The 26,450-nt window shown below is 36.7% G+C and overlaps 1 long non-coding RNA gene across 1 annotated transcript; it reads left to right on the forward strand.

The window, feature by feature from the left end:
- Positions 1-862: 862 nt before the first annotated feature.
- LOC111766244 (uncharacterized) lies at positions 863-4,351 on the forward strand. Its single transcript, XR_002798337.2, has 3 exons — positions 863-1,062; positions 1,704-1,792; positions 4,161-4,351. It is a non-coding gene; the product is annotated as an uncharacterized lncRNA (long non-coding RNA).
- Positions 4,352-26,450: the final 22,099 nt, after the last annotated feature.

A 26,450-nucleotide genomic window follows, 5' to 3' on the forward strand; every position in this document is an offset into this window, starting at 1 on the left:
TAAAACCCCACTCATCACCCTGTCTTCCTTCTCCGTAGCGTGAGAAGCAAACAGTGGGGCCCTGGAAAAACATCAGCAACTTCTTGTAGCATCTGTAGTTAGGGAAGGTTTCCAAGCCACAGAGAGGGCTGCGAACCCGGCTTAACCGGGCTCCAGTTTTTCTCAGCCAAATAGGAAGAACCTCCAAATTGACCTTGGAAAAACACATTCACCAAAGGAAAAAAAAATTCCAAACGCCTCCTGTGTATTTGTATTAAAAGAGTTTTTAAAAAAGTAACAAATACATTTCTTTCCCGTTTTCCATGAAAAGAGTGTGAATATTTTCAGATATGCAGTGGTTGAATCCTTAACGTGGGTACTGAAAGGCTGCGGTGAGGACTTAAGCCCTGTCCCTCTTTAATAAATACAAGGTCATCACATAGTACAACCGTATTCATATGAAAAAGCCTGAGGGGGGAAGCATTCTTACCACTCCTTACTGCAAAGATCGCAATTAGCAATTTTATGAAGAACATAAACTCTCTGTGTATCAAAGATTCACTTTTATTACTCTGAAACTGGCTCCAGTAAGCATCTCGCAAATGTTTGGCTCTTTCCCTTCCAGGAGACCTATTAAAACAGTCTGTCTAACTGCCAGCCACTAACCTCCCTTCAGTGGGTGCAACAATATTGAGATGGTGACCTTGGCCCACTCAAAAGTGGCTTTTCAGTTATTGGGCTCTTGGATGGAAAATGATCTCTCATCACAGATAATCTGAAGGCTTGTTTTACTCCTCTCCCCCTATTCCAGTTATGAACAGCTTGGTTCAGAAGGATGATTCAACCTGCTGCCAATTGTGTCTCTGGGTTCTTCTTTCTCCCATATTGAGAGCAGCAAGAGTCGAGGGAGAGGGGCAGTTGATCATGTTGCAGTAGCACAGGCATACTTTTCCAAGCTGTGCTTGCCCGCTGGAAAGCAGCCAACCCTGTGAGCTGCTATCTGAGCAGAGACTCACAGCTGGGCAGTCCCACTGTCAGTCTACCACTACCAACTGACTGAGCCATTTGACTTCGTGTCTTCAGGTATTGCCTGGTGTGTCTAGTGTTTTTCCTGTTCTGTGGGCTCTTTATCATGGCATGGGGTAACAAGTGGAAAAGACAGTGTCTGGCTGGTTCTGTAACCAGAGGCAATGGGCCAGGCTTCACCTCATTCATTTGGTTTTACTTGTCAGCCAAATGGATCTTGGTAAAATAGTTAGTCTCCATAATCACAATAAACAATCTTGAATCAGTGTTAGTAAATGTTATGAATAAACATTTGTTTATTGTGTTAGTAAATGTTATGAATAAACCCAATTTCCCTTTGAATGGAAATGGTGCTTTATACATAAATAATACTCAGAAAATGTTCCTTGATGTTCCTTGAATGAAGGAATGAGTATGCCAAGGTGTTGGGAAGGTATACTTTCTGCCAAATGACTGTTTTTTGTTTTGAGATGAAGATTTTCTTGTTTGTCTGTTTTTTGGTTATTATTACTATTATTATTTAATGTATTTTTAATTTTTTTAAAAGATACTTAGATTACATAGTGCCAAATGACTTTGGATATAGTTTCAAGTTATTTTCCTAGTGTGCCTCTGTTCATTTACTTCCACTCTTCTGTTGTGTTGAAACTCATCCTTTTGATTACCTACTTTTATTACCTTGACAATGATTCTTCAAGCTTTCAAACGAAGAAGCAGACTGCCTTTGATATGAAAATAGCTAATGCAATACTTGGAGATTGAGCAGTTTTGATGCTTTTGGCTGCAGGTAAGAGAATATCTGACAAATTGATTTAAACAAGAGATTTGTTAATGAAATTTACCAAATAAAATGTCTAGAGATTAGCAGTTCTGGGGTTGGATCAATAGCTCACCAATGCCAGAGGCTGAAATCATTGTCTTTGGAATTTTCTTTTTTTTTCCTTCATGGTGTCAAGTTGTTGAAATTCCAACATCAGATCTTCAGAAGAATGCCTAAAGGGTAACAGAAGAGACTTTTTTTAAAGACCAGAAAGTCATCTCCTAATGTCTCATTCCCCATAGTTGGGCCATATGTAAAGTAAAAACAGATCGCCTTTATTGATTTAGACCCATTATGATTAATCTCTGGGATTTGGCATATTACTGCTGAAGTAACACTGGGATTTGGTTAGCAAGAAAGAAAGGGAAAGGGGGAGAGGATGGGGTATAACGGAATCCCCTATATTTTTGATGTAACATTTATGTAATCTAAAGCTTCTTTAAAACTTTAAAAAAAAAACATTAAGAAAAAAGAAAAGAAGGGGGAATGGCTGTCATAGACGTTCTTTTTCAGGTAGTTGTGTTTTAGGGTTCTTTGAATAGACAGTTAGGTTCAGCACGGATGAGCAATGCCAGAAGTGTATGAATGAAAATTTTGTTAGTACTCACAGGTCCTAGAACATGGAAGAGCAGCAAACCTTGCAGGGTTATGGGGAAACATGTTTGGAATGTAAGATCAACCAAGCAGGCAGGGAGCAAAAGAGAGGGTGCAGTGAACGTGGGGACTATGCCTTTATAATGTTATATGGGTGGAGCTACAGTTCTTGGTCAAGCAAATAGTGGATTGAGGAGTTTGTATTTGACTATTGTGAGGATGTAAACCTGGGTAGCTTGCTAGGAAGAGAGAGAGAACCTGTTTATCTTGTATACGTAGGTATCAGGGGTGGAAACTAGGGGCCTAATGACAGGGTCTAATACGCCGAGGCATTCTCTGACAGTGCAGCCCCTGTGTTACTAAGGACAGGTTTGGGGATGCTGAGGCATCATGATAGTGTTAAAGGTCCCTATTTTCATTTTAATTCACTCCAATAATAAGTACGGAGATGCCTTCATTTCCCCAAAGGTGAAATGGCCTTTGAAAAGGCCACGATTAAGGATTAAGGCCACAATTAAGGATTCAGAGAAAGCAAAGACCAGGATATTTAATCTCCTCTGACACTAAATGTAGTCCTCTACATGACTAGCCTGTATCCAGCAGGAGTATCTCCTTTTGTAGCAAGTGTGTGTCAAAGAAAAGCAATGGGCTTTCTTAAAAGATGGCACAAACTTTCTTTTACAGAAGAAAATGCCTTGGTTTAGAAAATTGCTTGACAAGCTGCTTGGTGGGAAAGTGATATTCAGAGGTCATATGTTGCTTGGCGCCAAGGTAACAAAAGAGAAGGCAAAGCTGCTTTGCATGAATCAGGAACAGAAATTTTTGAATGTGGGAGAAAAAGTGAGGGGGTAAAGAGAAAAAGAAGTGAAGTGAGGAGGTAGCATGAGGCTGAATATCCTGAGGGGGAAGTGGATAGTGACAATCTCCAGTTGCCAGAGAACCGAAGGGCTTCTTAGAACAAAGAAGTCATATTCAGTTTGGATTATTTGTGTTTGTGTGAAGTAGTCCTCTCCTCAGTCACTTCCCTCAGACCTTCAGTAAAACACACGCTGCACACATGTATCTCAAGATAGTATACTTTGGTCAAGGAGATGGGCCTGAATGGTACTGGATATGCTTTGAGCAGAATTAGCAGATGATTGACAAATGGAACTGATTCAACCAAAGCTAGATTTTAGGCTTTCAGCAGCAAAGGTATCTGTCAGCTGTAAACACTTTCTATCTTAGGCAAGAACAGAAAACTTGGGGAGATTCTTTCAATATTCACAGGACAGTGAAAGAGTGAAAGAAAAGAGAATAGGTTTGAATCAGATTTATGAATACTTGAAGTAGGCAGGGTGATTCCAAGTGTTACTTAGGTTACATATATACTATAACATCATTGCTTTAAAGAAATAACAGTCCAAATCTATGTTAGAGTATGAGTAATTTTTGAATGTTTCTCCATGTATCATTCTGTGTTTCCTAAATTTTCTGCCTCTGTCATATATAATTACTGTAATCTGGAAAAAACAGCACAAACCTTAAAAAAACATTTTATTTATTTGAGATAATTCTAGATTCATATGCAGTTATAAGAAGTAATATGGCCCAGGATGCAGTCTATCTTGGTATATGATTTGTGGGTACTTGAAAAATATGTGGATTCTTCTGTTTTGGGTGAATGTCCTATAAAGGTCAGTTAGGTCCTGTTAGTTTATGGTGCTGTGGAGTTCTTTTATATCTTTGATTTTCTGTCTAGTTGTTCTATCTATGCCCAGCGTGAAAGGAAAGATCAGCCTGCCCAGGAATGGCGCCGCCCACACTTCCCGTGCCGCTGACGACAACAGAAGCGGACAAAGAAACAAGACGCAGCAAATAGACACCAAGAACAGACAACCAGGGGAGGGGGGAAATTAAATAAATAAATAAATCTTTAAAAAAAAAAAAAAAAAAAAAAGGAGTGCTGCAGTCTCTAACACTAACTTGCCTATTTCTCATTTTATTTATACCAGTTTGAGCTTAACATATTTTGCAGCTTTTTAAAATTGGTGCATACACATTTAACATTTAGGGTTACTATATCTTCTTCAAGATTTGACTCTTAGCAATACACATTGCCCCTTTCTGGCTCTGGTGATTTCCTTTGCCCTTAAGTCTATTTTATTGGATATTAAATTGCCAGTCCTCCTCCTTTTTTTTAATCTTTTTCTTTTTAGATCCTGGGGCCAGGTTTGAACCTGGGACCTCTTATGTGCAAAGTTGGTGCTCAGCCACTGAAGCACATTGGCTACCCTACCCTGAATTGTTTTTTTTGTTGTTTGCTTGTTGTTTGTTTTTGTTGTTGCTTTTAGGAAGCTCCAGGAACTGAACTCAAGACCTCCCATGTGGGACGTAGGTACTTAACCACTTGAGCTATATCCGCTCACCACCCCCACCCCAGCCATTTTTTTGCTTAATATTTTCATGATTTATTTTTCCACCCTTATGGTGATATGCGAAGTGAGTTTTTATGTAGTGGGGTCATGTAAGCAGCATATATGACTTTTAATCCATTCTGCAGTCTCTCTCTTAATTGGTGTATTTAGGCCATTTATATTCAATGTAGTTATGGATATTTAATTCTTTTTATTTTTTTAATTTATTTCTCCCCCTTCCCCACTCTCCACCCCCCCACCCCCAGTTTTCTGCTCTCTGTGTCCATTTGCTGTGTGTTCTTCTGTGACCACTTGTATTCTTGTCAGTGGCACTGGGAATCTGTGTCTCTTCTTATTGTGTCATCTTGCTGTGTCAGCTCTCAGTGCCTGTGGCGCCACTCCTGGACAGCTTGCACTTTTTTCTAGCTGGGTGGCTCTCCTTGCAGGGTGCACTCCTTGTATGTGGGACTCCCCTGCACAGTGGACACCCCTACATGGCACGGCACTCCTTGTGCACATCAGCACTGCACATGGGCCAGCTCATCACATGGATCAGGAGGCCCTGGATTTGAACCCTGGATCTCCCAAGTTATAGGCAGACGCTCTACCCGTTGAGCCAAATACGCTTCCCTGATATCTTAATTCTTAAGTTTTTTTTTTGTTATCTGTTCATTCTTTCCATTTTTATTTCTCTTTTTTCTTTTTTCTTGATTTCCTGTGGGTTATTTGAACATTTTTTAGCATTCCATTTTGATTTTTCTACAGTGTTTTTGGGTATATCTCTTTGTGTAACTGTTTTAGTGGTTTCTCAAGTTATTACATTATATATATGTAACTTATCAGTCCACCATGGGATTCACTATGTTTAGGGTACCCTGCCCTGTACAGTCCATCCAAAGTATAGCCTCAGTGTCTCTGTTTCATCACAGAATTGTGCTGTCTTCAGCTCAATTTTAGAGTATTTTCATTACTCCAAAAAGAAAAATTCCATACTCCCATCATTCACCCTTAGCATTGATATTGTACCTTCTGTGCTATTGCTGTAAAAATATTACAAAATTACTGTTAACTATAATCTATATGATTGTTGTATTTTCCACATATCTACATATTCTTAACACTTGTAATAGAGGAACATATTTGTGTTTGTACTATTAACCACAAGGATCTTCTACTACCAGAATCACTATGTTACACAGCCCCTAGATTATAGTCTAGCTTTCTTTCAATTGACATTAGCCTCCCCAGACTACCCCATTATATTCAATGTAATGTGTTACCATCAACTCTTTCCATTTCCCCTCATTTATAATCCCCCTTATTAAACATTCTACAACATTTTCAGCATCAGGTCTCTGTTCTCAACCCACATTCTATATCCTAGTAACTTATAATCTAAAGTTGAACTCCATGAATTTACTCAAAATATTTAGTTCACATTAGTGAGATCATATATTTGTCCTTTTGTGTCTGGTTTATTTCATTCAACATAATGTCCCCAAGTTTCATCCATGTAGTCATATGCATTCTGATTTCATTTCTTCTTACATCTGAATAGTATTTCATCATATGTATATACCACATTTTGTTTATCCATTCATCAGTTGATGGACACTTGGGCTGTTTCCAAATTTAGCAATTGCAAATAATGCTGCTATGAGCATTGGTGTGTGAATGTCTGTTGAAGTCCCTGCTTTCAATTCTCCTGAATATGTTGCTAGTAGCGAGATTGCTGGACCATATGGCAGATCTATATTTAGCTTCCTGAGGAATTTCCAAACTATCTTTCACAGAGGCTGCACCATTCTACCTTCCTACCAATGGTCAAACAGTGTCCCTATTTCTATACAATCTCTCTAGCACTGTAGTTTTCTGTTTTTTCTTTATTTAAATAGTGGGCATTCTGTAAGGCATGAAATGATATCTCATTTTAGTTTTGATCTGCATTTCCCTAATATCTAGTGATGTTGAACCCAGTTTCATGTGTATTTTGGCCATATGTATTTTCTCTTTGGAAAAATGTCTGTTTAAGTCTTTTGTTCATTTTTAAATGGGATTGCTTGTCTTTTTATTGTTGTGTTGTATGATCTCTTTGTATAACATGGAAATCAAACCCTTATTGGGTATGTGGTTTCCAAATATTTTCTTTCATTGAATAAGCTGCCTTTCTACCTTCTTGAAAAAATCATCTGAAGCTCAACTGCATCTAATTTTGAGCAGGTCTCATTTATCTATTTTTTTCCTTTCATTGCTTGTGCTATAGGTGTAAGGTTTAAGAAAATACTAGCTACCACATGATGTTGAGGATGTTTCCCTACATTTTCTTCTAGGAATTTTATGCTTCTAGTTTTTATATTTAGGTCTTTGATCCATTTTGTGTTAATTTTTGTATAAGATGTGAGTTGGGGGTCCTCTTTCTTTCTTTTAGCTATAGATATCCAGTTCTCCCAACACTATTTGTTGAATACACTGTTCTGATACAGCTGGGTGTGTTGACAACCTTGTTAAAAATCACTTGACCATAGATATGAGGATCTATTTCTTAACTCTCAATTTGATTCCATTGTTCAATATGTCTGTCTTTATGCTGACCATGCTGTTTTTACCACTGCAGCTGAGTAATATGCTTTAAAATCAGTAAGTGAGAGTCCTTCAACTTCGTTCTTCTATTTAAAGATGTTTTTGGCTATTCTGGGTGACTCACCCTTCTGAATAAATTTTATAATTGGCTTTTCCATTTCTGCAAAAAAGGCTGTTGGAATTTATATTGTGATTGTATTGAATCTGTAAATCAATTTGGGTAGAATTGACATCTTAATGATATTTAGTCTTCCAACCCATGAACAAGGAATGTCCTTTCATTTATTTATAAAGATCATCTTTGATTTCTTTTAGCAATGTTCTGTAGTTTTCTGAATACAGGCCCTTTATAGCCTTCATTTAAATTATCCCTAAAAATTTGGTTCTTTTAATCGCTGTTATAAATGGAGATTTTTTCCCTGACTTCCTCCCATGATTGCTTATTGGTAAAGAAATGCTACTGATTTTTGCATATTTTTCTTCCATCCCACCACTTTGCTGATCTTTTAGTTCTAACAGCTTTGTTGAAGATTTTTCTAGATTTTCCTGCTATAGGATCATATTATCAGCAAATACCAAGAATTTTACTTCTTCCTTTCTTATTTGGGTGCTTTTTTTCTTTTTCTTGCCTAATTTTTCTATCTAGAACTTCTAGCACAATATTGAATAAAAGTGGTGACAGTGGGAATCCTTGTCATGTTCCCAATCACAGTGAGAAAGCTTTCAGTTTTTCACCATCGAGTACAATGTTAACTGTGGGTTTTTCATGTATGCACTTTATCATGTTGAGAAAGTTTACTTCTATTTTTTTAAAAGATTTATTTTATTTATTTCTCTCCCCTTTCCCCCTGCCACCCCACTTGTCTGTTCTCTGTGTCCATTTGCTACATGTTCTTCTTTTTGTCTGCTTCTGTTGTTGTCAGCGGCACGGGAATCTGTGTTTCTTTTCTGTTGTTGTTGTTGCGTCATCTTGCTGCATCAGCTCTTTGTGTGTGTGGTGTCATTCCTGGGCAGGCTGCACTTTCTTTCACACTGGGCGGCTCTCCTTACGGGGTGCATTCCTTGCACATGGGGCTCTCCTACGTGGGGGAACCCCTGCATGGCACGGCACTCCTTGTGCACATCAGCACTGCGCATGGGCCAGCTCCACAGGGGTCAAGGAGGCCTGGGGTTTGAACTGCGGACCTCCCATGTGGTAGACAGATGCCCTATCCACTGGGCCAAGTCCGCTTCCCAAGTTTACTTCTATTTCAATCTTTCAGGGTCATTTTTTTAAATAAAAAAAGGATGCTGTATTTTGTCAAATGCTATTTCTGCATCAATCAAGATGATCATGTGATTTTTCTTCTTTATTGCTGTGTTTTATTACACTAATTTCTTTTCTTGTGTTGAACTACCCTTGCATACCTGGGATACTATCCACTTCATTATGATGTGTAATTCTTCTGATGTGTTTTGGATTTGATTAGCAAGTATCTTTTTTAGGAGTTTTGTGTCATATTCATTAGAGAAATTGGTCTGTAGTTATTTTTTTTTCATAGTATCTTTGTCTGGCTTTGGTATTAGGGTGATGTTGGTTTCATAGAATGAGTTTGGTAGTGTTCCTTGCTGTTCATTTTTTGCAAGAGTTTGAGCAAGATTAGTATAAAATTTTTGAATTTTGGTAGGATTTACCTGTGAAGCCATCTAGTCTTGGTCTTTTCATTTTTGAGAAGTTTTTCATGGTTGTTTCAATCTCTTTGCTTGTGATTGTTTGTTGATGTCGTCTATTTCTTCTAGGGTCTTTTTAAGTTTCTATATTTCTAAGTATTTGTCCATTTTGTCTAGTTTGTGTAATTTGGTGATGTATAGTTGTCCATAAATCCTCTTTCGATTTTTAAAAAATCTCTGTTGGGTCAATAGCGTTGTCCTCCTCTCCTTTTGATTTTATTTATTTGCAACTTTTTCTTTTTTTTGCTTTGTCAGTCTAGGAAAGTGTTTGTCATTTTTATTGATCTTCTTGAAGAACCAGCTTTTGCTTTTGTTGATGTTCTCTAATATTTTTTTGTTCTCCATTTCAATTATTTTTGTGTTACTTTTGTAATTTCTTTGCTTCTGCTTGCTTTGGGATTAGTTGCTGTTCTTTTCTAGTTCCTCCAGGTATGCACTTAAGTCTTTGATTTTAGCTTTCTTCTTTTTTTAATGTAAGCATTGAATGCTGAAAATTTCCCTCTCAACCTTGCCTTCACTGCATCCATAGTTGTGATATGTTGTGTTCTCATTTTCATTTTTCTTGAGATATTTACTGATTTTGCTTGCAATTTCTTCTTTGACACAATGATTATTTAAGAATGTTTCTCTGTCCAAAGAAGAAATACAAATGGCAAAGAAACACATGAAAAAATGTTCAACATCACTAGTGATTAGGGAAATGCACATCAAAACTACAATGAAATATTATTTCATACCTATTAGACTACCCGCTATTAAAAAGTCAGAAAACTGTAAATGTTGGAGAGGATGTGGAGCGATAGGAATGCTTACTCACTGTTGGTGGGAATGTAGAATGGTACAATCACTGTGGAGGTCTGTTTGGCAGCTCCTAGGGAAATTAACTATTGACCTGCCATGTGACCCAACAATGCCATTTTGCTACATATATATTCAGAAGAACTGAGAGCAGTGACACAAATAGACATCTGCACACTGATGTTTATAGCAGCATTATTCATGATAGCCAAAAGTTGGAAACAATCCAGGTGTCCATCAACTGATGAATTAAACAAATTGTGGAGTATACATACAATGGAATATTAAGCAGTGGTAAGAAGAAATGAAGTCTTGAAACATATGACAAGATGGATGAATCTGGAGGACACTATGTTGAGTGAAGCAAGTCAGACACAAAAGGACAAATATTGTATGATTGCACTATTACTTATATTATGTGAAATATAAATATATTATGTGAAATATGTATGAGTGAAATATATATATTGCATATATAATTTTTCCTTGAAGAAGAAAAAAATTGGTTAATACTACAAAATGTTAATATCAGACTGAAAAAAAATTATACTAAGTTGAAAGAGATCAGACACAGAATATTATATATTGTGTAATCCCATTTATATAAAATATAAATATAAATCAATTTATAAAGATGAAATTAGATTAGTGGTTTTGTAGGCCTGGGAAGGAATGCTAAGGGGCATGAAATCTATCTTTCTGGAGGAATGAAATTGTTCTAAAATTTTTGAGATGATGAATGTATAATATTGTGTTTATACTAAAAGCCATTGATTATACACTTTGGAAGGTTAATATGGTATATGAATATATCTCAATATAACTGCTTAATAAATAAAAATGTAATTGTTCAAGAATAACCAGAAATAGCAGCTATGTACAGAAGAGGAAAGACAGGGAGATTGAGAGGTGAGGAATTTTTTTAGTTTGTCTGTTTTTTGTTTGTTTTATTATTGAAATTATGAAAATGCTCTAATAATGACTGAAGTGATGAAAACACAACTTTGTGATTATACCAAATATCACTGATTATACACTTTGGATGAATTGTATGTTTTATTAATATGTATCAATTAAATCAATTTATTTAAAAAAAAACTGAGTGTGTTGTTTAATCTCCATGTATTTGTGAGTTTTCCCTTTTTCTGCCTGTTATTGATTTCCAGCTTCATTCCACAATGATCAAAGAAAATGTTTTGTTTAATTTCAGTTTTTAAAATTTATGGAGACTAGTTTGTTAACCAACATATGGTCTATCCTGGAGAAAGATCCATGACTGTTTAAGAAGAATGCGTATCTTAATGTTTAGGGGTGTAATATTGTATATATGTCTGTTTGATCTAGTTCATTTATCATACAATTTAAGCTCTCTGTTTCCTTATTGATCTTCTTTCTAGATGTTCTATCCAGTGAGAACTGTGGTGTGTTGAAGTCTCCAACTATTATTGTAAAGAAGTCTATTTTTCCCTTCGGTTTTGCTGGTGTTTGCCTACTTTATAGGGGGAACTCTGGTTAGGTGCATAAATATTTACTATTGTTATTTCTTCTGGGTGAATTGCCCCTTTTACTAATATAAAATCACCTTCTTCACCTCTTATAAAAGTTTTGCATTTAAAATCTATTTTGTGAAATATGAGTGTAGCTACTCCAGCTGTTTTTTGGTTACTATTTGCATGGAATATCTTTTTTCCAACCTTTTACTTCCAGCCTATTTGTGTCCTTGCATCTAACTTGAGTCTCTTGTAGGTAGCATATAGATAACTCACATTTTTTTAATCCATTCTGCCAGCCTGTGTCTTATGACTGGGGAGTTAAATTCATTAACATTCAATGTTATTACTGTCAAGGCATTGCTTACTTCATATGTTTTATCCTTTGACTTTGTTATCATAGCTTACCAATATATGTCTTGTAACGCTTTTAGTCTTCTCCAAATGCCTCTCTCCTGTCTTTTCATTTATCTGTGAAGATTTTAAAGAGACCATCATTTTTGAAGCTCAGTTTTGCTGAATAAAAAATTCTTGGTTAACAGTTTTTCTCTTTCAGTACCTTTAATATATCATACCACTTCTTTCTTATCTCAAAGGGTTTTGATGAGAAATTAGTACTTGGTCTTATTGAACATCTATTGTATGTGATGAATTGCTTTTCCTTGCTGCATTCTGAATTCTCTATCTCTGGCATTTGACATTCTGAATAGATGCTGTCTCAGAGTAGGTCTATTGGGTTTTATTCTGCTTGAGTTGCATTGTCTTTTGGATATGTGTATTTCTCTCTTTCATAAAGGTTGGGAAATTTTCAGCCATTATTTCCTCAAGTATTTTCTGTCCCCTTTCCATTCTCATGTGCTTTTTGAACATCCATAGTGTGTATACTTGCCATTTCACACTGTCCTCCAACTCCCTTAGACCCTGTTCAGTTTTTTCCATTCTTTTCTTTTTCTGATCTTTTTTCTTTTCAAGTTCAGATGCTCTGTCTTCCAATTTGCTTATTCGTTACTCTGCCAATTAAAATCTGTTGTGATATGCCTCTAATATATGTTTAATCTCATCCATTGTGTCTTTTCATTATCATAAGCTCTGTTACTTTTCTTTGCAAGGTTTCAAATTCTTCTTTATGCTTACCCAGGGTCTTCTAAAATCCTGTATCTCTTTAGCCATATTTTCTGTCAACTCCTTGATTTAATTTAGGAGATTTGTGTGACCATCATTGATTAGTCGTTTTAAATCCTTTGTCTTATCAGGACTTTTAATTTGTTCTTTTGTCTGTGCCGTATCTTCTGTTTCTTAGTATGACTTGTAATTTTTGCTGATGTCCAGGCATCTGATTATATTAGTGATTTTATTCTGATGTTCAGTTTTTTTCTGTTGTTTAGTTTTGTTTCATGGCTCTTTGATTTTTGACTCACCTTTATCTAAAACTTTAAAATTGCCCTATTTGTGCCATCAAAACAGGGCCAAAGATACTCTAGTGTAGTGCAGATCGAATCTAAGGAGGCTTAGGGATAGGGACAAAAGAGACTCCAAAAAGTCTTGTTTTCCTTCACCTTCCTAATCTGCCAGCAGATGGCATTCCTTGGGAACCTTTCTCTGAAGGTGATTCTTTCAATCTTTCCTGGCTTGTGTCTGAGCCAGTTAGAGCCACAGTTCAAAGCAGGTCTCTGCTACTTAAACTTGCTGAAGAGAAACCACATTCAGTCCTGCTGTACCTTTCCTCTTCCCAGAGAGGAACATGTACATTCCCCTCTCTTTTGGCTGTCACTGTAAAACCAGTGGCCGTTCACCTCATGTGTAGGGAATGGGGGCCACTCCAAGCTGTGGGGGCAAGTACTCCACAGTTTTTTGTTTGGCCTCTTCATTTCTGTCCCCATTCCCTCCTGGACAATGCAATGGCACTCTCCTGCTCTGCAGGGCCTCAAATCAGCTTCTTCAGATAATTTCTGCCCCTCCTCCATTGTTTTTGTAAAAGGGCTGAGTCCTATCTACCTACTTTGATGCCATCTTCCTGGGATCTACTTCTCTTAGTTCTTCTTTATATCTCCTATTTCTTTGCTATAACTTTCAGTTTTTTGTTTGCTTTAAATGTGTTTATAATTTTTAATTGAAACATCTTTTATGATGACTGCTTTATGATCTTTGTCAACAAATTCTAACATCTCTGTCATTTCAGCGTTGGCATCTATCAATTGTTTTATTCATTCAGTTTGACATCTTCCTGGTACTTGGTTCAAGTATTCAAGTATTTTTGCTTGAAACCTGGATATTTTGTGAATTAAATTATGTGACTCTGAATCTTACGGTCTTTTGGTGGAGTAGAGCAATTATTTTTTTTTAAACTTTGTCTTGTTAGTCTGCTCCTTTGGCTTGAGAGGGTAAATTTTTTTTCAGGGGATTTCATTTGTCTGTGCCCATTGACATTTCTGGGTTTCATCTTCTTTGGACTGAAGGCAAGATTATATGAGACAAAAAGAAAACCTAGTGAACTGACCACTGTGTGATCCCTTGGGTTCTGAGTTCTCTATGTAGTCTGACTTCTGCTCTCCACATTACACAGACCCTTTATATTTGTTTTATATGTAATTTCCAGGTATTTTAGTAGTACTTAATTGGAAGAATAGGGAAAAGAACATCAACTCTATCTTCCAGGTAGTAGAGTCCCTCGCATTTTATTTTGAAGTAGTTTGACCCATCAAAAAGTTGCAAAAATAGCAAAAATAATTCCTATATATATTTTATCCAGATTCTCCAAAATTTTCACCATCTTTGCTTTATTATTCTCTCTCTCCTTTTGTACACACAGATGCACACACATGTACGTAACTTCGAGATATATTTTCTAATAACAGAAATATTATTTTACCTAACAATGATACAGCTATGAAAATCAGGAAATTAACATTGACACAATACTATTATTTGATATACAGACTTTATTCAAATAGCATCAGTTGTCCCAATTATATATATAGTATAATGAAAGAAAAAAGAATAACTTAAACCTTTTATAGGGAAATACAGCCTTTCATATAGGGCCCTGCATTTTGCTATATTATTTCATTGAGCAGTCATTCTCCCAATTCTCTGTGACTCTCTTTTTCTCCACCAACTCCACCCTGATTTTTTACCTTTGAAGGTATTTTACAATCAACCAGCCTGGAAGCTCCTGAATCTCTGTTTTATTAGTCTGAGTTAAGACAGGAATACAGAATCATTCTAAGTATTATAAGAATAAAGGTGTTTAATATAGAAATTAAAGATTAACTGGGAGAGTGATGATCAGAAAGGGTACAGCCAAAATGTTAGCAAAACATCACTGATGATCTCAGTCTGAAGCTCTATAGTGAGTGCTTACCAAAAGTTTACCAGGAGACTGCTACAGTTCTTGAGTTGCAAGGAAAGATCCCAACCAACTATCTTGGTTACTTATGTAACTTGCCTCTGGTCAACAATTTGGGTGTCTTGTCCTCCTAAGTCACTTCTGCCTTCCAAAATATCATGCCATTTTTTCTTTATTGGAAAATTCTAATTTGGAATAATACAGTGAAGAAAATTCTGGGAAATGTAGTTAGAAGGTTTCTGGTTTATCTGAATCTCCCTGATGACTGAATGGTGCCCTCCATAGGAGAGATGATGGTCAGGAAAACTTTTATCTGACTCAGGCAATCTGTCTTTCAGGAAAATTACTCTAATAGTCAGAAATGCATTGTTAAATTCTTCCACTGACTCCTTGATAGAAATAGTTGGTTCTCCCTTTCACATCAGAATGGTGAATTTGTTTTTGTCATCATTTTCCTCAACTGATTCACCCTGAGTTACTACCCAAAGAGAAGTATGGGAGAGGGGCAAGATGGCAGCTGAGTAAGGAGCTCCAAGAGTCAGCTTGTCTTACCTGGGAGTTGGTAATCACCCAATGCTATTTAAAACACCTGTTTGGGGAGCCCAGGTGAGCAGAAGAGCATCCTGAAACACCCTTGAAAGAATGGAAGGAGGAGACTGCCCATCTTCAGTGACGTTGTGTGAGTAGAGCATCCCATGCTGTGTAGGCCAGTGCTGATCCCCCACTGGCATCATAAACTACATTGGGAGTTATTCTGTGGCTGGCATTGGAAGCTCCATTTCTCAAACACTGGGGAGTAAGGGATGGGTAGCCATCGACCCAAGCTACTGATTAGTAAATTCAGCTAGCTAATGTATATCCAAGAACAGCTAAAGTTTGAACCTGTCCAAGTTGGAAAGAGGCTGGTAGCTGCCATTTTAACTCTGCTTCTGGCATGAGGGGAAGTGGGACTGATTGAAAAATCACAGTGATGGCAGGAACTGCCTTCTTTCCACCCAGATTAGACTGAAGTCCTAGCCTACGCTCCAACCCCACCTCTGGCAGGGAGGAAGCTGGCAGGATCTGTACCAGTCTCTCTGGGTAACTGAAGGTGATTTCAGCTGGCACAGACTGAATAGTAAGAAACCTTGAGCACCATCCCTGCACCCCAATAGGATAGGACAGGAGCTGTGTTTTCTTGATCTATCTGGGTAACTGCAGGGTTTTCAATCAGCACAAACTGGTTTGTTGACTCAAATAGACATTTCTCCAAAGAGGAGATAAAAATGGCCAAAAACACATGAAAAAATACTCAATATTACTAGCTATTAGGGAAATGCAATCAAAACAACAATAAGATGCCATCTCACAACACATAGAATGGCCATTATTAAACCATAAGTGCTGGAGAGGATGTGGAGAACTAGGAGCACTCATTCACTGTTTTTGGGAATGTAAAATAGTGCAGCCTTTGTGGAAGACAGTTTGGAGTTTCCTCTAAATATAGAACTGCCATATGATCTAACAATTCCTCTACTAGGAATACATCTAGAAGAACTGAAATTTGTGACATGAATATATATTTGCAAACTGATGTTCATAGCAGCAATATTCGTAATTGCCAAAAGATGGAAACAATCCAAATGTCCATCAACCATTGAATGGATAAACAAAATGTGGTATATACTTACGATGGAATACTATGCTGAAGAAATGAAGTTGGAGCACATATGATAACATAGATGAGTCTTGAAGACATTATGCCCAGTGAAATAAGCCAGACACAAAGGACAAATATTGAATGGTGTCACTAATATGAACTAAGTGCAAAGAATAAATGCATGGAGTTAAAACCTAGAGCATATGTTATTAGTAGATAAGAGAAGGACTGTGAAAGAGTACTGATGCTTAATGTATGTAGAAATTTTAATTAATTGTGTAGAAATGGATTTAATTAAATGTGTGAAAATGGATAGAGTTGATGGTAACACATTATAGTGAGTAGCACCTGGTTTATAAATGGGATTGTGGCTGAAAAGGGTAGTCTAGGGTTGTAAATGTCAACTGAAAGAAAGCTAGAGAATAATCTGGGGAATGAATGGCACAGTGATCTCAGAGGTGGATGACAATTGTGGTTAATAGTACAGATACAAGAATGTCCTTCTGTGAACTAGAACAGATGTACATCACTATTGCAGGGTGGTGGGAATGTGGAGAAAAATATAATTAATATAACCTATGGGCTATAGTTAACAGCAATACTATAATATTCTTGCATCAATGCCAAAGATGTACTGTGTTAATAATAATTATGGGAAAAATATGCCAATTGTATACTCTGGACCATAGTTAGTGATAATAGATGATATTATCTCATAATCTGTAACAAATATTTGACTAAGATGTGGTATGTTGGTTAAGGGTTTTTGTATGGGAATTCTGCACATGTGTGTGATTGATTTTAAAGTTCACAACTTCTGTAATAAAAATATATTTAAAAAAAGAAAACATGTATGGTGTTATCTAACCTACATGCTTCATTCCATTTGGAAACTGTTTCTTCTCTCATCCCAAACAATTGGTCTTAGTTGATGACACCATGACGTTTCACAACCTTGATCCTATTCTTAACCACAATTTATTGTTCCATGAGTGACATATTGCTCAAGATGGATCAATCAGAGTATTTTGTTCAATGCAAGCCATTTACTGGTCTAGAGATGGGACCCTGATCAGTCTAGACAATTATTTGCAGGATTTCTTGAAATGTAATTGAGAAAGAGAATTAGTCTTTTTCTTCTGGTGGAAAACTCAGGAACTCTTGGAAGCTATGTTTCCTATTATCTGGAAGAAGCCATTTTTCAGTGAGAGGAAAGGAAACTGAAACATAGAGGGAAAAAGAGCAAAAGAAGAGCATGGAAAGAGAGAGAGGTTTGGTCAAGTTCAATTCTTTGACGTTAGTTGCTCCAAAGGTCAACCTCATTCCTATCTTTCTTATGATTTACTTATTCAAATCTTGTTTTTGTTGACTGATAATTCTTTCATGCATACTCTTTTTTTTCCCTCACTAAACTAGTTCAAACTTGGTTTCAATCACTTGAAAACACCTATGTATTATTATATAGCTAGTTCATAATGTTGGAACAAGTGAAGTACAGCTCATTTTTTTTTTTTAGGCTTTAAAACTTTTTATTTGAAAATTATACATTCCAATAATTAAAATCAGTTGAACAACAAAAAAATAGCACTCTGATTAGATTGCATTTAACAGCCCGTAGGACACCTTGGAACAGCTTTTGCTTTTACCCTAGGTTTCACTGTTGTCTTTCACCAACATGCAAGTTCTTATCCTTCCCTGCTAGCCAGATAGGTAGATGGAAGAGGCAGGCATGGCCTTCCTTGTCAGTAGTTTTTAATTCTTTGAGGTGAAAAGGGGCAGCACAGTCATTTAAACTTGATCCAACCTTTTTGCATCTTACAAATTTAACAGCTAAAAGAAGTAAAATAAGAAGGCAATGCCTGTGGAATGTCCAGTGCATATTGGCGGTGCATGTGTCATTACGATTTGCCTGCTTGCTTTTCCTGTTCAATCATTTCTTTGGAATGCAGTCGATTTTTCTCTTGCATTTCTATCTTCAATTTCGACTAATCAAATTTCTCAATCTCAGTCATATTGGATTTGTCAGACATGGTAGCAGAGGAAGCTGAGCGTAACTCACATTTTTGAAACTTCCCAAAGCACTTATTTTGGAAAAATTTTATTTATTCTACTCATAAACATTATTTGCACATTTCCTGAAGGGGTGCTTCAACAATAGAGGTTGATCTATTGATATGTGATGTGGACCCAAGGTATGTGCTTTCTCATATGCTATATAATTTAAATCTCCTAACAACCAAAGTGGTAGGGTTTTTTTTCTTTCTTCTTCTCATATCTCAAAGATAAGAAAAACGGGAACTTAGAGAAGTTATGTCTTACAACAACTGAGTGAGTTTAGGGCTTCAGCTGTCGCATAAAATGTTTTTTTTGTGTGTGTGAATTAGAGAAAAGGAATTCACTGCTGGACACAGCCCTAAACCAGGATATACAGCTTGGTGAGCAAAGCACAGGTTAGATTTCATCTTTATTGTCACCACTGGATGGCTGACCTTGTGCAGAGAACAACCTTGGCAATACTTACCTGGCACTTGGCAGAATTCAAATCCTAGAGTAAGGATTTGAATTTGTGATTTTAAATTACTTCTTTTAAAAATTCTGCCATGCTGCATCTTTTCTTTGTTTCCAAAAGTGGCTCAATTTTATGATGTATCTAGAGAAAATGAAGACTGTATTAGCCAAGATAGATTAGGTTATGCTGTATTAACAAATATCTCTAAACTCAGTGACTGAACATAAAAAAATTATTTAATGCTTACTAAAGTTCTGCTGAAAATCCAAATGTTTCTCGAGGGAAATTGTCCCCCATGTGCTGACTTTTAGGCTAAGCTCTTAGGGCAGGATATATTGGCACATGCTTCACTGATGACTGGCAAGGGAAGGGCCAAGCTAGAAAGTAAAACATTTACAATTAAATACTTTCATGTGAAAGCAACATACATCACTTCCACTCACATTTCATGGTCAATGGCCATGTTGAAGTTAAAGAGGTAAATTAGTGTAATCCTCCATGTCCTCAGAGGAGAAGATACCTAGATATTGATGAACAATAGTAATAGTTACCATAAGGACTCCAAAGTCTTATGGATTCATGACAATTCTATTGAAGTTAATTAATAAGGCAGCTAAATAACGATCCTCTCATAGTCAAAGATCAGAAAACTTTAAGTCATACGAAGGAAAATATATTTGTTCTCACTCTTTTTCTGTTTTACAGTGACTTTGGTCACTCAACTTGGCCAAGCTAAACATAAGTAATAACTTTATTTTATATTTTGCCCAGTGATGTGGACATCCTGTTTGTCAGCAAGCTTTATATAATACCTCTTACTGTTTAGAAGTCTAGTATTGAAGTTAATTGGTTAGTAATGTTTATGTAGCCTACCACGAGGGGATTATAGCAAACTTCAAATGAAATAAAGGCTACAAAGGGGCTAGGTATACTTTAATCTATTTTAATGTGTTTTAATTATTGTTTTCCACATCAAGCCCATCTGTGGATTTTTTTTTTCAGCAGAAAGCTGATTGGCTGATTCCTCAGAGGGCATAAAAACCCATTTTTAGATAATCCAAAGTCCTCCCTTAGTAACAGATTTCTATAAGCATATATTTATTCAACTGAGGATCAAGTTAAGTATGGCAGTGTGGAACAGGACTGGGGGAGAAAGGGTGGTCAGGACAAGATGGTGATAAGAATGTGGCTCAGATGGAAAAGTAAAGCAGCCTATCGTATAAATGTGAGGCTGCTGAGGTCTCTGCTCTGTGCTTTCTCTTTAATAACAGAGTTGAGAGGTGTTAATGAGCATGACACAGGGCACACAGCCATCAAGTGAATTAGTCATAGCTTGATTCTTTTATGTGCCTTGTCTAATGGCAAACATTACCCAGCAATCACAGCAGCAGCACTCTCAGATGGAGCAGAAGGTGTGGAAGGGAGTAATGAGGCTGCCTGAAAACTGCTTTACAGAGCCCTGCACCAATTCACAACAGATAATAGAACTCAGAGCCAGACAGATAATAGAAGCGACAGCCATTTATTGCTAAGAGACTGTCTGAATATTTGTGCATAAAACAGCCCACTCCAAATTCTTTAATCACATTTCCTGTGAAAGAGTGGCAAAAAGAAAGCCACGTGGCAGGCTACTTCCATTAGTGTTCTCTAAATGAGTATAAAGAAGAGGAATGAGTAGACATGAAGAAAAGAATACTGACAGAGACTGCAGATCAGAAAAAGCTCCCGGCTGTTTGAATTCAGCAAATTGGGACATATTCTCCTTGTGGGGAGGGCAAGAGTATTGGAAAGACTTCATTTTGGAGTGATTTGATATTTGGAAATGTTGAATGTTTCTTACAATTCTTATTTGATTCTTGAGCGAGGATGGCTTACCCAGCCCTCATTCTCTGTTACACTCTTGCCTAGACTTCGGCGATTTTCAGTATTGTGGGTAGTGAACGGGGACAAATGTGTTTGGTGAAGGTTTGTGGATTGAATGAATCGTTTGCCATAAGCCGGCCCCCCCCCCCCCCTTTTTTTTTCATTAGAGAAGTTCTGGGTTTACAGAACAATCGTGCCTAAAATACAGAATTCCCATTTACTCTGTATTTATCCATTTATCTGTTATTAACACCTTCCATTGGCGCGGTACAGATGTACCACAAACTTTTATTAAGATCAACAAGCTAAATTTTGCAAAAGTACCCAAAAGTACCCCAAGAAGAAACATTCATATCACATGATGCCTTCTAATACAATGTAAAATTCTGAAACCACGTTTTTCATTTCTCCCCACTCTATCTTGCAATTGTGTGTTGTTATTTTTTCTTCTGGTGCGACATTTTACGAGGGTTATTGTCCAGATGAAGTATATCCAAAAGAAGATGACCAAAATGTAAAAAAGAATGTGATACCATATAATTTAAAAAACGCTTGGAGGGCCTAGAGGAGATTTTAACATGGGGGTGTGGGGTGTGGGTGAGTGAGTAACTTTATAACAGTATTCAAATAGCTGAGTCCTTTCTTATGAAAGAGAAATTGGATATAGCCTGCAGGGCTTTAGAGAGTAGGAAAGGAAGACTGAAGCGAACTTAACCCAGTTATAGGGAATGATTCTCCTGTGACTGGAACTGTCCAGGAATTGGATGGACTTTCCTGAGGGGCAGTGAGCTTCCTGTCAGTGGAGATGCCCAGTAACATCTTGTCAGGAATGTGATGATGATAGAGAAATGTTCAGATAGAGAGTTGTCCTAATTGAGATGAAGCCCCCTTGAAACAAGGGTGTCTGTGATATTACTCTTATTATTAGTCTCCTCAGGGGGTTTCTTGCTGCATTATAATTTGGAGTCCAGGAGATAAGGAAATATGGAAAAATGGGACCTTAACAGCTATGTTTGTGACGGTTTTTCTGCCCTTCTTAAGTCAGAAAGACTTCAGGGCTTGCATTATTTTGATTATGCAAATAGGCGTATTATTGAGACAAATAGTAAATTATGATGAGTTTTTGTACAGTTTTTAAATTTATCCTGGAGTTAATAATTGTCCTGTTTATTAATTTTCTTCATTTTCAGTTACTTATAGCTAAAGAATCCTGAGATGCTCTAACAGTTTTATAATACTCGGCATTATTATTTTATACCTAGATAAATAGAGCAGGGCATCTGCTAAATACAGTTAGTACCCAACACTGTTGCATATTGAAAACCTAGTCTTCCTTTCTCTTTTATTAATGGAAGCCTGGTTTTTGTTCAGGGCAGCAATATGTTTAGCTTTAAAAATCCATTTACTAACCCTCTTGTGTATCTTGTCTATAAGATACCATTCTGGACAAGGAGATAGATGTAAGTAGATGTCCACTGGGGATTTGGGGGAATGTTTCTTTCCTGTTAAAGGCATTCCCTCTACCTCTTCTCCCTCCCCCTCCTTCTCATTAGTCTCTTCTCTTTTTTCATCCTGCTTGTCTGGGGATGCTGATTTTAGGTGAGGGGTTGAGCAGCCTTTTTTCAACATGAATCACCATGAAGATAAAAGATGTCTCGAGCAGAGAGAGTCTGGGATGTTAAGGGCATTGCAAAACTTAGTCTGGTACTCTGTACTTCCAGATTTCTGGTCAAATGGGAGAGAAAATCTATTTAGTCCAATGTAACCCTAACTGATACAGATGACACTTCTAATAAGTGAATTTTTCAATAAATGATATTGGGACAAGTGCCTAGCTATTTGGGAAAAAAATAAGTGGAAACTTTACCTCACATCTTGCACTAAAATTAATTCCAATAGACTAACAATATCAACGAAAAAAATGAAACCATAAAGCTTTAGGAAAAAATGTGACTTTTAAAAATAGAATCTAGGAATGTAGAAGATTTGCTTAATCATTTCCAAAACCTCCCAAATAAAATGATCACTAAATTTAACCTCACAATAATTAAAATTTTCTAAACATATGCTCAAATAGACAAATATTTAATTAGGAGGAAAATGCTGGCTGCACTGAGGCAGAGAGCTAATCTCCTTAGTGTATAAAGAGCTCTTAAATAGCATCTAGGAAAATTTCTCAGACTAATAGAAATATTGGCAAAGGAAACAGTCAGACTATTACAAGAAAGAAGAAAGGTACCCAAGTAAAGGCTCCCTGTATAACAGACTAAAGAAATAAATAAAATAAACAAGCTAATAAAAAAGAACTTGGAAAAAAACAGATATAATGCAAGAAGCCAATTAAAATTATAAATAATATCTGAGAGATAAGAGAAAATGGAACATCTAGAAAGTAAGAAAAGGATGTTTCATATGTTTAAAAACAAAGTGAAAAAACAAAATAAAGCCTAATAGTAAATAAAAAAGAGTTTCTGGAAAAAAATGCAAAGACTAGAGGGAATATAAAATAAAGAAAATAATGCAGAATTTAGAATAAAAACCCAAAAAGACAGTTGATAGAAGAGGAAATAGAAGAAAATTAAAAGACCAAATCAGAAGCTGCAACATTCACCTACTAAGAGTTCAAAAAGAAAGACCAAAATAGAGTGGGAAAGAAATTATCCAAGCAATTTCTTATATAACAACAACAAAAAAATCCCAGATCCAAAGGATATGACTTTTCAGATTGAAAGTGCACATGTGGTGCCCAGCATAGTGAATGAAAAAGACCCCAAATCCCATGGATAAACAGAAATTTCTGAAAGCTACTAGAAGAGAGGAAAAAATCACAACAAAGGATCAGATATAAAAATGGTGCATCAATCTACTCCTATTTTCTATTTTATTATAGCTTCTAATCTGGAAAGGATTTTGAAATTTGCAAATATATTTTCTGCTGAAGTTGAGTCTTGCACAATGAATGGGTGTTCTCAGGGCAGAGAAGGTGGGCTTGCTGGTGGCTCCTAGCTATGAGCAACTTCACCGCAAGAGGGACTTGCTGCTAGGGCATAGATAAATTGGTATAAATTCCATCTCAATTGCTGGGAAAGCAGCTCAAGGCAATTGAGTTCACCAGTGCAAGTTTGAAGTGTTTTTTTAATTGAAATAATTTACCCTTTCCCTCCTCTCGCCCTCCTTCCATTTTTTCCCCCTGTTGCAAACATCTGCAACCTTTGCCACAGGTAGGGGAACATTTAGGCTAAGAAGCACAAATTTAGTTCCCTTAAGTGTCACTTTTCCCACTGGGACTCTGTAATCACGCTGATACCCTTCAGTAGTTTCTTTAAACACTCTTACTTTCTGCACAGTGCTGAAAACTTTTCCTGTAATTTTAAAATATATGAAATGCTGATTGGTAGTCTATGGATGTAATATTTCAATTATGCAACTGTTGTAACTTATGGGTGATAGTTAACTGTAATATTGTAATAATTTTGCAGCAATGGCAAATAAGATATATCAATTCTAAGGGACAACAATAGGGGGGTAAAGTGGGCACGGGACTTTTCCTTTTGGAGTAATGAAGACATTTTAAAATTGACTGAGGTGATGGCAGCGCAACTCTGTGATGAATATGAGAGCCATTGAGTGTACACTTTAAATGGCCTGTTCAAATCATTGGATTGTATAACACAGTGAATCCTGAGGTGGGAGACGGACTGTAGTTAAGAGAACAAATATGAAAACATTCTCTCATGAACTACAACAAGTATATAATACTAATACATGGTATCAATAACCTGATGAGATGGGAGAAAAATATACCAAATGTAAAATATTGACTGTAGTTAGTAGTAATATATTGAGAATGCGATTTCTTAGTTTGCAACAAATGTTTCACAACAATGCAAGGTGTTGGTGGTGGGGTGATGTATGGAAACCTTGTGTGTGATATGCATGCTTTGTTTTGTAAGTTCACAAAGTTTACTGCACACTTATTGTTTATATATATTCAAGTATGAATGATAAGCTTCAATTATAAAAACAAATAAAAAAAGGAAAAAGAACACTTGGGGCTATTGTGGTTGTTCAGATGAATATGGAAGTTTCTTGGTCTAGGCTGGCAGCAGTGGAGGAGGGAAGTGGGCAGATTTGGGCTGTATTTCAGCAGTAGAGATAGCAGGGCTTGAATGAGGGTGGGGTTAGGCAGAGAGAAGAATTAGAGATATCTCCTGGACCTTTGAAATGTTGCCTTTGAAATTATTGAAATACAGTATACCTACAGAAATTGGCAGTATGTAATTGTACAGATGGATGAATTTTCAAAATTTGAACTCAGCCATCTCATTTTTAGTGGAAAAATACTATACATGCTTGCTGTTTTTGAGCTTTCTCCTCTATTCCATTTACCCATTTCTAAACTCCTGCACCGGCATCCCATTATTTAAATAATGTATTTAATGTAATAATGTATTATAAATAAGTGTAGCTTAACATCTGCGGGGCATATTATTAAAAATTATTTCTCATTTTAAAATTACATTGGAATTTAGTCTGGAATGACATTAAATATAAAATGTATTTTGGGAAGTGTTAACAACATAATACGCCAAATCTTCCAACCATGGACAGGTATCTTCATTTGGGTGATCTTTTCAGCTCAAGTTTTGTAACTTTTGAGTTGAAATATGTGAGCTAGAAAGACAAATAATCAAACCACAACAAAAATAAAATCAGCAAAGAGTGCGCCCCGTAAGGAAAGCCACCCAGCACGAAAGAAAGTGCAGCCTGCCCAGGAATGGCGCCACCCACATGGAGAGCTGACACAAGATGACCCAACAAAAAAGAGACACAGATTCCCGTGCTGCTGGCAACAAGAGAATCGGACAAAGAAACAAGACTCAGCATATAGACACAGAGAACAGAAAACCCAGAGAACAGACAACCGGCGTGGGGGTGGGGGTGGAGAAATAAATAAATAAATCTTTAAAAAAAAAAATTTAAGAAATGAAAATAATGCATTACATGTATTTTTAAAATTTTTATTTACTTATTGAGGTGTTTTTGTATCCACACGTAGCTTAATACTTCTATCATCCCTTGGAGGAAGGCATTGTATACAATGTCCCTTTTACAGAAGAGGAATTTAGCTCAGAGAGCCTGAGTTACCCATGAACACACAGCCAGTTGATGCAGCCACCTTTGGCTCAAGACCAGGTCTTGTGATTTGAATTCTAGTACTTGCTCCACAATATTCCTTAGCTAGAGGCTTCTGATTATGAAGAAAAGAATAGGCCTAGATGTAAAACATTAAACACGTAGTACCCTACATCATGTAGCCAGCCCTCACTCATACCCCTCCATGCAGAGGAAAATTTGTTTTCCACATTTTAAACCCCTTTCTCCTCCACAGAAGCCAGAATTCTTTTTCTTTTCCCCTGTTACTTTCCTTCTCCTGTTCTTGAGAAAAGAACTTGTATATCTATAAATTTCTCAGGGACTTCGTTATATTTCACCAGTTGACAGCTAAATCATGGGGCAGAAATGTGATGCTGTAGATGCTGGAGAGCTAGGTTGGAAAAGTAATGGTTCATAGGGGTGAGTTTTTCAGTTCTTAATGCATGGGCTTTTCTATTCCACAGGCCAGTAGGCAGATGCTATATAGTATGTGCACTCACAGAAATAGAAAAGCCCTCATATCTAGGGCCTCCACTTTACAGA

Source organism: Dasypus novemcinctus, chromosome 4 (assembly GCF_030445035.2).
Source record: "Dasypus novemcinctus isolate mDasNov1 chromosome 4, mDasNov1.1.hap2, whole genome shotgun sequence".
In the NCBI taxonomy this organism is placed as follows: Eukaryota; Metazoa; Chordata; class Mammalia; order Cingulata; family Dasypodidae; genus Dasypus; species Dasypus novemcinctus.